The sequence below is a fragment of the Bos javanicus genome, chromosome 2 (assembly GCF_032452875.1).
Source record: "Bos javanicus breed banteng chromosome 2, ARS-OSU_banteng_1.0, whole genome shotgun sequence".
Lineage (NCBI taxonomy): Eukaryota > Metazoa > Chordata > Mammalia > Artiodactyla > Bovidae > Bos > Bos javanicus.
In genome coordinates, this window is record NC_083869.1 from 6445429 (window position 1) to 6459559 (window position 14131).

General features: G+C 41.3%; 1 long non-coding RNA gene across 1 annotated transcript; it reads left to right on the forward strand.

The window, feature by feature from the left end:
- The first annotated feature begins 2391 nt into the window (after positions 1–2391).
- Positions 2392–10550, forward strand: LOC133257255 (uncharacterized). Its single transcript, XR_009739474.1, has 2 exons — positions 2392–3532; positions 10126–10550. It is a non-coding gene; the product is annotated as an uncharacterized LOC133257255 (long non-coding RNA).
- Positions 10551–14131: the final 3581 nt, after the last annotated feature.

The window sequence follows — 14131 nt, forward strand, 5'->3', positions numbered from 1 at the left end:
GTCAATGCTGCCTCTCAGCACAGACAGAAACCTCCAGGGATTCAGGTAAAAGGCACGCTGCCCTTTGAACACCTGGAAGTGGACTTCACTGAAATGAAACCTCACTGACACTACCATTACCTGCTGGTCATGGTATATACATTCTCAGGATGGGAGGAAGCTTTTTCTACCCGCACTGAAAGAGCATCAAAAGTAGCCTGGTGCCTGCTTAGGGAGATAGTTCCCAGATTTGGATTTCCTACCAGCATTGGATCGGACAATGGCCCAGATTTAGTAGCTGATTTAGTATAACAAGTAAGCAAAACTTTAAACATCAAGTGGAAATTACATACAGCATATAGGCCCCAGCGTTCTGGGACGGTGGAAGGAACCAACTGGACACTTAAAGAGACAGTCTCCAAGTGGATCTTAGAGACTGACTGTTCCTGGGTGGACTTGTTTCTGATGGCTCTGCTCAGACTCAGGATGACCCCACAGTCCCATGGCTCTTCTCTGTACAAAATTGTGTATGGGAGGCCCCCTCCCATAATAAAACAGGTGCCAACAAATTTGCCTCAGGTAAGGGGACATGAGATTTCACAGCAGATGGAACAACTGGGTAAGGTAATAAATCAGGTAACTAAGTTTGTACAACACAAGCTGGAATCAAGATTGCCAGGAGAAATATCAAGAACCTCAGATATGCAGATGACACCACCCTTATGGCAGAAAGTGAAGAGGAACTAGAGAGACTCTTGATGAAAGTGAAAGTGGAGAATGAAAAAGTTGGCTTAAAGCTCAACATTCAAAAAACGAAGATCATGGCATATGGTCCCATCACTTCATAGGAAATAGATGGGGAAACAGTGTCAGACTTTATTTTTGGGGGACTCCAAAATCACTGCAGATGGGACTGCAGCCATGAAATTAAAAGATGCTTACTCCTTGGAAGGAGAGTTATGTCCAACCTAGATAGCATATTCAAAAGCAGAGACATTACTTTGCCAACAAAGGTCCGTCTAGTCAAGGCTATGGTTTTTCCTGTGGTCATGTATGGCTGGGAGAGTTGGATTGTGAAGAAGACTGAGTGCCGAAGAATTGATGCTTTCGAACTGTGGTGTTGGAGAAGACTCTTGAGAGTCCCTTGGACTGCAAGGAGGCCCAACCTGTCCATTCTGAAGGAGATCAGCTCTGGGATTTCTTTGGAAGGAATGATGCTAAAGCTGAAACTCCAGTACTTTGGCACCTCATGAGAAGAGATGATTCATTGAAAAAGACCCTGATGCTGGGAGGGATTGGGGGCAAGAGGAGAAGGGGACGACAGAGGATGAGATGGCTGGGTGGCATCTCATCCTCTTAGGATGGCATCTCAGGCTAAACATCTGAATATTTGCTGCCAAAAAAAAAAAAAAAAGATAAAACTAAATAAGTTTAAAGTATCTTTTTGTCCATATATACCATAAATAGCATTCTCATTAAGTATGGAATTGACATTCTCTAAAGTCACTAATATATTTTATTGACAAACATTAGAATTAGAAAATGGAAAATAAACATATATGATTTAAAATTTTACTTTAAGTTTAGAAATAGCATATTTTTATACCTCAAGAATGTCAAATTCTTCTTCAAGTTCTTCTAAAGAAGCTTCTTCTTCTATATGGAATGAATACAATGAACATGAGATGACTAAGACATTTGGCTATAAATGGAATTTCAGCCATATGACTTTTTTCAACTGACCTCCCCTCCTCTGTTCTTGCTGATTCCAATTCATTTTTCTGATTCCAACACAGTTTTAATCTAATATTCATAAACTACAGTTCTGATGACTATTTTCATGCTCAAAAGCTGCTTTCCCCAAGTTGAAATCTTTAGTCTTATGTTCAGGTCCTCTCAAACTCTGTTCTGAATGAACTGTTATTTCCCAAGACTCTCCTTGGGGAGAGTCTCTCATGGGGCATGAGACTAGTATTGGCTTGTCAATATCAGCAGATTTGAAACTGAAGTGAGAGAATGCTACATAAAATGCCATAACTCAAATTTGCAGCTGTAGATTGCCTTCTAGGTTAGGCACAATTCTAGATGATATACATAAACAGGTAAAACTACATCCAAGAAGTCAGAATAGCTAGTGACTTTAATACTAAGGTGAACACCGAAATCAGATTGATTATATTCTTTGCAGCCAAAGATGGAGAAACTCTTTACAGTCAGCAAAAAAAAAAAAAAAAAAAGACTGGGAGCTGACTGTGGCTCATATCATGAACTGCTTATTGCCAAATTCAGGCTGAAATTGAAGAAAGTGGGGAGCCCATTCAGGTATTGAAAGGTTGTTGTTGAATCACATGAAGACACCGGGATTCTTGGCCCCCGGAGGAGAAGAATTCAATCCGGGGCCAGGGACGAGGCTTGATCGCTCAGAGCTTTTGTGTAATAAAGTTTTATTAAAGTATAAAGGAGATAGAGAAAGCTTCTGACATAGGCATCAGAAGGGGGCCGAAAGAGTACCCACTTGCTAGTGTTAGCAATGAAGTTATATACTCTCCAACGAATCCAAAGAATGTCTGGAGGTTGTAAAGACCTCACCAGACCTACTCCCATAATTTACATTTTAAGGTAACAGAATTAGCCAGAAGGTTTAATCCAGAGACTGTCCTCAGGCAGGATACATTATTGTTATATAATCCTAAGGAATGTAGAGAAGGAAAAAAAAGTTTGTCCTTTCTTCCTCCTTGAGAATTCCAGACCCCTCTCTCCTTGGGGACCCCTAGACTCCTTATCAACCTGCCTAGGAGATTACTCTCTCATTCCCCCCTTATCTTTTAGGATAATTATGTTGCCTAGGGAAAAGGGGCATCGTTCTCGTTCCATAACTGCTTCCGAGCTGACAAGGGGCGTTGTCCCTAAATTGGTGAGGCAACATATTCTCCTAATCCTCATATTAAGGATATCTGATCCAGGGGCCCCAAATAGTAGTTGGAGGAAGCTACAGCAGTAGCAGGAGTTTGAGCAACCATTTGTAACTTAAAAGCTTTCATGCGGCTAGAAACAAATTCAGTTATACAGTTACAGATGCAGGGAGCCGTGTTGGGAAGCGTAGTACAAAATAGCCGTAAAAGGAGAAAGTCCTTGGGAAAATGGTGAAGGGCCAGAAGTACCTGGCTTTGTACATGGACAGAAAAACATCTCCTGCCTTTGGTTATGCTCGGTGCCAAGATTTAATAATAAATAGGGATGTTACTTGTGAAAGCGGGTTGTGGGATAAGCCCATGAGTCATTTAGAGCGCACTGTCCTTGAAATGTTTTTACTGATTATGTGTTAACTCCGTATGCACTCTGCTGGCCGTATACTTTAAGCTCTTTGTTTCTGCTTCTATAAAAAAGCTTGACTGCAGAAATAAACTTGTCAGTCCTTGCAAGAGACTGTCCGACTGTCATTCTTTCAGGTTCGTTGCTTCCAAGTCCCGGGGAGAAAATCCCCAACAAGTGGCGCCACGAACAGGGACTTGAAAAGAAGGCTGAACAAAGCGATGAGCCCCTGCAGAAAGAGGTAAGTAGGATGGGACAACATAGCAGTAAAATTCCTTTCATTTCTATAATGCATCATTTTTTGAAACAAAACAGTGTTAATGTTTCAAGAGATCAGTTGAACGACTGCTATCATATTTTACTGGAACAATTCATGGTTCCCAGAAGAGGGGACACTCAATCTAGACATATAGAAAAGGGTTAAAAATAATGTTTTGTGAGCATGTCGGCAAGGGTTACATGGTCACTCATACGGGCTATCATAGAACAAATTGAAAGACATACATTGATTTGGAAGTAAAAACTATTCAATCTTTACATGAATATGAGCATAAGGAACAAGATATGCAAGGTGCTTTGAAATATAAGAATGTTATGCTCAATCAGACACAATCCTTAGAAAAACAACTTAGAGACATATATATACAGGATATGTCAAAACTGAAGCCACTTGGAACGGAGGTCATTTCATTCAACGGACAGCCCAAATCTAAGGTTTTTCCTTCTGCTCCACCTGTAACAGCAATTGCTAACTTTGCTCATACTAATCATTTCACTCCTCCTCGGGAGATGCCTGCTTGCGCTTTCGCTTTCCCAATGCAATTTAATCAACCTGCCCAAGACCAAAATACTTGGGCTAATCTAGATTTTGGCATGTTGTCTAGCTTTAAGAAAGCATGCACTCTGTATGGACCTACTTCTCCTTACTGTATAGAATTTCTCAGAGGATGGGCTGACCGTTGGATGCCATATGATTTTTTTTTCAAGTAGCAAAGATGGTTTTAAATCCTCAACAATTACTGCAATGGCAAATGTGGGTTAATGATGAGACCCGACAGCTGATGATTGACAAGCAATCTCATGGTAACCCTGCCAATTTAACCTATGATATACTCACTGGAACAAGAGCCATGGCCGATATGATTGTGCAGTTAGCTAATATTACCCCTCAGATGTTACATTTCATTAAAGAAACTGCCTGCAGGGCATAAGCAAAGGTTGATAGCACTAACTCTTATGGTTCATTTGTTAAGAATATTCAAGGACATGAGGAGGAATATTCTCAATTTATAGGAAAATTAAAGGATGCAATTGAAAAATCTATTAAGGATGTGACTTTACAAAATATTATTTTAAAACAACTTGCTTTTGAAAATGCTAATGAGGAATGTCAATCCATGCTTAGACCAATTTGAGAGACTGGCTCTCTTGTGGAATGTTTGAAAGCATATAGGGATATCAGATCTAGTTCCCATAGAGCAAAATTGGCAACATTGGAAACCTTTAATGTACAAAAAGCTGCTAATGCCAAATGTTTTAACTGTGGGAAGCCCAGCCATATGAAAAAGCAATGTCGCATGTCAACACAGGCCAGAAAAAATAATACTACTTCTAATAAGAAGAGACCCCCAGGAATATGTCCAAGATGTAAAAAGGGGTTCCATTGGCTGAATGAATGTCATTCTAAATTTGATAAGGATGCAAACACCTTGAACCCCGGTGCCCAGCAAAAACAACAGGGAAACTAATAAAGGGGCCGTCCTCTAGCCCCACTACAAAAGGAGGAACTAATGTTATGATGCTACAAGCAGTTACATCTAAGAATGCTTGCATTGATATACCTAGTCCTTATGATATGGAACTATTAGAATTACACAACCCCCACAAAATTCCCACTGGATATTATGGCCCGATTCCACCCAGGACAATGGGACTGATTTTGGGACGTAGTAGCTGCACAATGAGAGGTTTAATGGTATTGACCGGTGTTGTGGATGAAGATTATGAAGGGGAAATACATATTATGGTAAATGTTGTGAAAATGGGAAATGTATACTTACAAAAAAGGGAACATTTTGCACAATTATTACTTTTACCATATGTCAAACCAATGAAGGCATCTGATAAAGTTCGGCAGGGAGGCTTTGGCAGTACCAACCTTACTGCTGCACTATCTACCTTATTAAAGGAACATCGGAAACCCATGCTTACTTTACGCATACAGGGAAAGAATTTTACAGGCATGTTAGATACTGGAGCTAACATTTCAATCATTAGAGATGCAAAATGGCCCCTTGATTGGGATAAGGTTATAGCTCCTTCTAGACTATTAGAAGTAAATGAAACTAATGCCACACAAACTTTTGTCAATGCATCCTATTTACAAATGTATCAGATCAGATCAGTCGCTCAGTCGTGTCCGACTCTTTGCGACCCCATGAATCACAGCACGCCAGGCCTCCCTGTCCATCACCAACTCCCGGAGTTCAATCAGACTCACGTCCATCGAGTCAGCGATGCCACCCAGCCATCTCATCCTCTGTCATCCCCTTCTCCTCCTGCCCCCAATCCCTCCCAGCATCAGAGTCTTTTCCAGTGAGTCAACTCTTCGCATGAGGTGGCTAAAGTACTGGAGTTTCAGCTTTAGCATCATTCCTTCCAAAGAAATCCCAGGGCTGATCTCCTTCAGAATGGACTGGTTGGATCTCCTTGCAGTCCAAGGGACTCTCAAGAGTCTTCTCCAACACCACAGTTCAAAAGCATCAATTCTTCGGCGCTCAGCCTTCTTCACAGTCCAACTCTCACATCCATACATGACCACAGGAAAAACCATAGCCTTGACTAGACGAACGTTTGTTGGCAAAGTAATGTCTCTAGGGCCCTAATCAAATTGTAGCTTATCTTAAACCATATATTACTAATATCTCAATCAATTTATGGGGACGGGATTTTCTTGAACAAACGAAAGCCACAATTTCTTTAAATGAACCTTTTTAATGGGGGCCATTGAGTTAACAACACTGCTCCTCGATTGGGAATCTGATACCCCAGTATGGACACCTCAATGGCCCTTAACTAAAGAAAAATTGGCAGCTCTTACACAATTAGTTAATGAACAATTACAAAAAGCTCATATAGAACCTTCATCTTCCCCATGGAATTCCCCTATTTTTGTAATAAAAAAGAAATCAGGAAAATGACGAATGTTGATAGATTTAAGAAATGTTAATAATACCATGTTACTTATGGGGCCCTTACAACCCAGATTGCCCTCCCCTTCTATGGTACCAAAAGGATGGTCTATAGTTATTATTGACTTGCAAGACTGCTTTTTTACTATACCTTTGCATCCTAAAGATAGAAAACGTTTTGCCTTTTCAATTCCTTCTATAAATCACATGGCTCCTGTTAAAAGATTTCCAATGGAAGGTGCTACCTCAGGGAATGATGAACTCCTCTACCATTTGCCAATATCTCATATCTGTATTATTACAACCCATTAGAGACAAGTATCCTACTGCGTTTATAATTCATTATATGGATGATATACTTCTCTCTATGGAATCTGAACTCTCTTTACAACAGTTATATAATGAAGTTATTACTACTCTTCAAAATCATGGCCTGCTTGTAGCACCAGATAAAATTCAATGGAAAGCACCCTTTAATTATTTAGGACATGTTATGGAAGAATCTAAAATCAAACCTCAAAAAACTCAAATTTCTATGCAATTTCTATGCACACTGAATGATTTTCAAAAATTGCTAGGAGATATTAATTGGCTGCGGCCATCTGTCAGCATCCCCACCTATGCCTTACAAAATCTATTTAAAATTTCAAAGGGATCCCCTGACCCTAATAGCCCTAGACAACTAACAAAAGAGGCCAAAGAAGAACTGGCCTTAATGGAGAAACACATTCAACAATCTTTTTCAACTCGGCTAAATTATGATCAACCAGTTTCTTTAGATATATTCCCCACTGAACATTCACCCACTGCAATTATAGCTCAACAGAGCCCAATAGAATGGGTATATTTACACACAAAACAGTCTAAAAAAAGTGTAGCATATATTGAGAAAATGGGGCACTTAATTGTGTCAGGAAGAAGCCATGTACAAACTTTGCCTGGATTTGATCCATATGCAATACACGTTCCCTTGACAAAAAAAGAATTGCAAATTGCCTTACAGTATAACTTGACCATGCAAATGGCATTAAAGGATTTTCAAAATGTTATTTCATTTCATTTACCGAAAGGAAAATTATAGGACTTTCTACAATGTACTAAATTCATTGTAACTAATATCATTGCATCCCAGCCTATTTCCAGTGCACCCACCTATTTCATTGATGGCAACAAGAAAAGCGTAACAGAGATTGTCCGCCCTGATATCAAAGAGAAATTACCCACTACCTATTCTTCAGTACAAAGAGTTGAATTGTATGCTTTATATGCTCTTTTGTCACTTCAACCATTATCCTTCAACGTATATACTGATTCCAAATACCTTGCTTCCCTTTTTCATGATTTTGTTACCGCCTTTTTATACAATCTAGATGAAGAATTATATGCTCTCTTTTCACAGACTCAAGCTTTAATTCACTCACGTACGGAACCCTTCTTTATTGTACATATACGTGCTCATTCAAGTTTACCTGGCCCTCTGGTCACAAGAAATGATGCTGTTGACAGGCTCATAGCTCCCATTTTTACATTTGCCAATGACGAACATGCTAATCTTCATACCGATGCTAACAGATTGCACTCTAAATACCATATTCCTCTCACTGAAACATGGCATATTATTAAAATCTGTGATGTCTGCGCCCCTCTGCACTTACGAACTATGATTTCAGGAGTTAATCCCCGGGGGCAACAACCTAATTCCCTTTAGCAATCTGACTTCACTCACTCTCCTTAAAGAAAATTTTCTTTACTTTTTGTCTCAATAGATACATTTTCCAACTTTATCTGGACAATACCTATCTCTTCAGAACCCAATAAACACGCCATTTCTGCACTCTTACTCACCTTCCCCATTATGGGGATTCCTTCTGTCTTGTTAACAGACAATGGACCTACAGTCACCTCTCATTCGTTTCATTCATTTTTATCAGAATGGAACACCACTCACATTACAAGAATACCCTATAATCCTCAGGGTCAAGACATTATTGAAAGAGCCCATTGCACCCTAAAAACTCATTTACTAAAACAGAAAGGGGGAATATGGAAGATGAGATACACTTCTTATCCTATGAACCCTCAATTATTATTATCTTTAACTTTTTATTCCCTAAATTTTTTAAACTTAACAAAAAATAATTCTGACACTGGTGCAGATAGACATTTTGCAGAAGACAAAAACAGCAAATTAGAAATCAATATACCAATATGCTATAAGCAATTTAATCAATGGCTGCCAGGAATCTTACAACTCCTAGGCAAGGGTTATGGCCTTGTCATTGCAGATGGGGAGGAAATCTGGGTTACCCTTCGCCAAGTCCATTACCGAGAGGGACCCCAAGACCGGATTCCCTTGGGAAGTGACGAAATTGACACGAAGGGTCTCGTCAATGACCCTGGAGGAGCCAATGAGGAAACGCCATCATCTGAATCCTTACCCGACATGGGCTCAAGTGAAAACATGACTCATCAGGCTGAGCAGACACTGAAGAGTACTGAAACTCCTATGACTCCAGATATGCTGTTTCTGGCAATGTAAACTGTTCTGAAGAGCAGGAGGAACATCATAATTGCTACTGGTTTAATAGATCAAGCATTGGAGGCTTTCATAACTCTAAGACAAGCTTCTGGACTGATAAGAACATATTGCTGAATTGGTATAATGGGGGCTTATCACTCCCCACGACCCAGGATTGTCGTCCCCATTGTGGGGCCAGAGCAATGGCACATTTAGAAAATTCCAGCAGCTTTAGAGCACTTCGCTAATGTTTATGGGACTGTGGGTATGTTTCGTCCTTCTAATTATACCTTCCTATATAATAGTACTGGCTATGTTCAGTCATGTGTTCACCTTCAGTACTTGTTTATTGTAGGGCATTTTGATATTGACTTATCAGCCAAGATTGTCAATTGTACTGCATGTGCATTGTATACCTGCCTTAATCACACCATTTCATATCACAGTGTTAGCATTGCGCTAGTTAAACAAAGATCTGAGTTATGGCTTCCTGTAAACTTAACTGAACCTTGGACTGATTCTGTATCTCTTTCTGTATTGTTGAAAACTGGGCTTAGGCAATCTAAGCGCATCATTGGGTGGATTATTGCAGGCATCTTAAGCCTTATCTCCATTGTGACTGTAGGAACTTTGTCTGGTATGGCTTTACATAATTCTATACAAAATCATGATTTTATCACTGCTTGGCACAAAGACTCTCATGATCTGTGGACTCGACGAGCTCAAATAGATCAGCAATTACAAACAGGAATTAATGAGTTACAAACTGTGGTTATCTACTTAGGAGATCAAATGCAGCAATTGACTTTCCAAACATGTATACGCTGTCACTGGAATTTTACTTTTTTTTTCTGACTAACATGCCCTATAATAGCACTGAATATCCTTGGAATAAAGTTAAGGTGCATTTGCAGGATCTCACAAATAACTCAAGTTTAGACATCAATTTGTTGAAACAACAAGTTGCTAATTTTCAAGTTAGGGTACCTACAGAATTGTATAGCACTCAATTCTATGATACTTTAACCAAAACCCTATCGTCTCTAGACCCTAGAGCTTGGCTTTCAGGAAGCAATATTTTTATATATGTATTAATCACCCTGCTCTTTTTGTCTTTGCTTATAGCATACAGAAGTCTCTACTCAAGACTCTGTGCCTCCCACAATGGAGTCCAACTAGCAGCCGCCATGCTTAATTTAAAAACAAAAGGAGGATATGTTGGGAAGCGTAGTACAAAATAGCCGTAAAAGGAGAAAGTCCTTGGGAAAATGGCGAAGGGCCAGAAGTACCCAGCTTTGTACACGGACAGAAAAACATCTCCTGCCTTTGGTTATGCTCGGTGCCAAGATTTAATAATAAATAGGGATGTTACTTGTGAAAGCGGGTTGTGGGATAAGCCCATGAGTCATTTAGAGCACGCTGTCCTTGAAATGTTTTTACTGATTATGTGTTAACTCCATATGCGCTCTGCTGGCCGTATACTTTAAGCTCTTTGTTTCTGCTTCTATAAAAAAGCTTGACTGCAGAAATAAACTTGTCAGTCCCTGCAAGAGATTGTCCGAGTGTCATTCTTTCAGGTTTGTCGCTTCCAAGTCCCAGGGAGAAAATCCCCAACAAACAGCAAGAACAAAACATTCAGAATCAAAATTAAAAGTCATGTGATGTCCATAGTTAAAGTGCAAAGTGTTGCACCAGTCCATTTTAGGGTTGGTAGATGTCACGTGCTAAAGCGCAGGCGGCTGTGATGGGCGCGCTAAGCGTGGCCAAGAGGAGCCACCCCATGTCTGAGGTCAGGGCAGAAGCCGGGAGGACCCCATGCCCGAAGGGCGGTGGCCAAGAGGAGTTACCCCACGTCCGAGGTCAGGGGCAGCGGCCGAGAGTACCAGACTGCGATGGCGCAGGAACGGCTGAGAGGAGCTACCCCGTGTCCGAGGTCGGGGGGTGGTGGCCGAGGGGAGATACCCAGCGTCTGAAGTCAGGGGCAGTGACGAGAGGAGTTACCCTGCGTCCGGGGTCAGGGGTGGCGGGCGGGAGGAGCTACCCCACGCCCCTAAACCCCAGGCAAGGGGCGGCGGGCGGGAGGAGCTACCCCATGCTCCCACGCCCGAGGCCAAGGGTGGTGGCTGGGAGGAACAACCCCAGGTCCAAGGAGCCGTGGCTTCATGGGCGCAGGAGGGCCTAGAGGAGCTATCCCACGTTGAAGGTCAGGAAGGGCGGCGGTGAGGAGATACCCCTCGTCCAAGGTAAGGAGCAATGGCTGCGCTTTGCTGGAGCAGCTGTCAAGAGATACCCCACGCTCAAGGTAAGAGAAACCCAAGTAAGACGGTAGGTGTTGCAAGAGGGCATCAGAGGGCAAACACACTGAAACCATACTCACAGAAAACTAGTCAATCTAATCACACTAGGACCACAGCCTTGTCTAACTCAATGAAACTAAGCCATGCCCATGGGGCAACCCAAAATGGGTGGGTCATGGTGGAGAGATCTGACAGAATGTTGTCCGCTGGAGAAGGGAATGGCAAACCACTTCAGTATTCTTGCCTTGAGAACCCCATGAACAGTATGAAAAGGCAAAATGATAGGATACTGAAAGAGAAACTCCCCAGGTCAGTAGGTGCCCAATATGCTACTGGAGATCAGTGGAGAAATAACTCCAGAAAGAATGAAGGGATGGAGCCAAAGCAAAAAGAATACCCAGCTGTGGATGTGACTGGTGATAGAAGCAAGGTCCGATGCCTCAAAGAGCAATATTGCATAGGAACCTGGAATGTCAGGTCCATGAATCAAGGCAAATTGGAAGTGGTCAAACAAGAGATGGCAAGAGTGAATGTCGACATTGTAGGAAACAGCGAACTGAAATGGACTGGAATGGGTGAATTTAACTCAGATAACCATTATATCTACTACTGTGGGCAGGAATGCCTCAGAAGAAATGGAGTGGCCATCATGGTCAACAAAAGAGTCTGAAATGCAGTACTTGGATGCAATCTCAAAAACGACAGAATGATCTCTGTTCATTTCCAAGGCAAACCATTCAATATCACAGTAATCCAAGTCTATGCCCCAACCAGTAACACTGAAGAAGCTGAAGTTGAACGGTTCTATGAAGACCTACAAGACCTTTTAGAACTAACACCCAAAAAAGATGTCCTTTGCATTATAGGGGACAGAATGCAAAAGTAGGAAGTCAAGAAACACCTGGAATAACGGGCAAATTTGGCCTTGGAATACGGAATGAAGCAGGGCAAAGACTAATAGAGTTTTGCCAAGAAAATGCACTGGTCATAGCAAACACCCTCTTCTAACAACACAAGAGAAGACTCTATACATGGACATCACCAGATGGTCAACACCGAAATCAGATTGATTATATTCTTTGCAGCCAAAGATGGAGAAGCTCTATACAGTCAGCAAAAACAAGACCAGGAGCTGACTGTGGTTCAGACCATGAACTCCTTATTGCCAAATTCAGACTTAAAGTGAAGAAAGTAGGGAAAATCACTAGACCATTCAGGTATGACCTAAATCAAATCCCTTATGATGATACAGTGGAAGTGAGAAATAGATTTAAGGGCCTAGATCTGATAGATAGAGTGCCTGATAAACTATGGAGTGAGGTTCGTGACATTGTACAGGAGACAGGGATCAAGACCATCCCCATGGAAAAGAAATGCAAAAAAGCAAAATGGCTGTCTGGGGAGGCCTTACAAATAGCTGTGAAAAGAAGAGAAGCAAAAATCAAAGGAGAAAAGGAAAGATATAAGCATCTGAATGCAGAGTTCCAAAGAATAGCAGGAAGAGATAAGAAAGCCTTCTTTAGCGATCAAGGCAAAAAAATAGAGGAAAACAACAGAATGGGAAAGACTAGGGATCTCTTCAAGAAAATTAGAGATACCAAAGGCACATTTCATGCAAAGATGGGCTCGATAAAGGACAGAAATGGTATGGACCTAACAGAAGCAGAAGATATTAAGAAGAGATGGCAAGAATACACAGAAGAACTGTATGAAAAAGATCTTCACGACCCAGATAATCACGATGGTGTGATCACTGACCTAGAGCCAGACATCCTGGAATGTGAAGTCAAGTGGGCCTTAGAAAGCATCACTACGAACAAAGCTAGTGGAGGTGATGGAATTCCAGTTGACCTATTCCAAATCCTGAAAGATGATGCTGTGAAAGTGCTACACTCAATATGCCAGCAAATTTGGAAAACTCAGCAGTGGCCACAGGACTGGAAAAGGTCAGTTTTCATTCCAATCCCAAAGAAAGGCAATGCCAAAGAATGCTCAAACTACCACACAATTGTACTCATCTCACACACTAGTAAAGTAATGCTCAAAGTTCTCCAAGCCGGGCTTCAGCAATATGTGAACCGTGAACTTCCTGATGTTCAAGCTGGTTTTAGAAAAGGCAGAGGAACCAGAGATCAAATTGCCAACATCCGCTGGATCATCGAAAAAGCAAGAGAGTTTCAGAAAAGCATCTATTTCTGCTTTATTGACTATGCCAAAGCCTTTGACTGTGTGGATCACAAGAAACTGGAAAATTCTGAAAGAGATGGGAATACCAGACCACCTGATCTGCCTCTTGAGAAATTTGTATGCAGGTCAGGAAGCAACAGTTAGAACTGGACATGGAACCACAGACTGGTTCCAAATAGGAAAAGGAGTTCGTCAAAGCTGTGTATTGTTACCCTGTTTATTTAACTTATATGCAGAGTACATCATGAGAAACGCTGGACTGGAAGAAACACAAGCTGGAATCAAGATTGCCGGGAGAAATATCAATAACCTCAGATATGCAGATGACACCACCTTATGGCAGAAAGTAAAGAGGAACTCAAAAGCCTCTTGATGAAAGTGAAAGTGGAGAGTGAAAAAGTTGGCTTAAAGCTCAACATTCAGAAAATGAAGATCATGGCATCTGGTCCCATCACTTCATGGCAAATAGATGGGGAAACAGTGTCAAACTTTATTCTTGGGGGCTCCAAAATCACTACAGATGGTGACTGCAGCCATGAAATTAAAAGACACTTACTCTTGGAAGGAAAGTTATGACCAACCTAGATAGCATATTCAAAAGCAGAGACATTACTTTGCCAACAAAGGTCCGTCTAGTCAAGGCTATG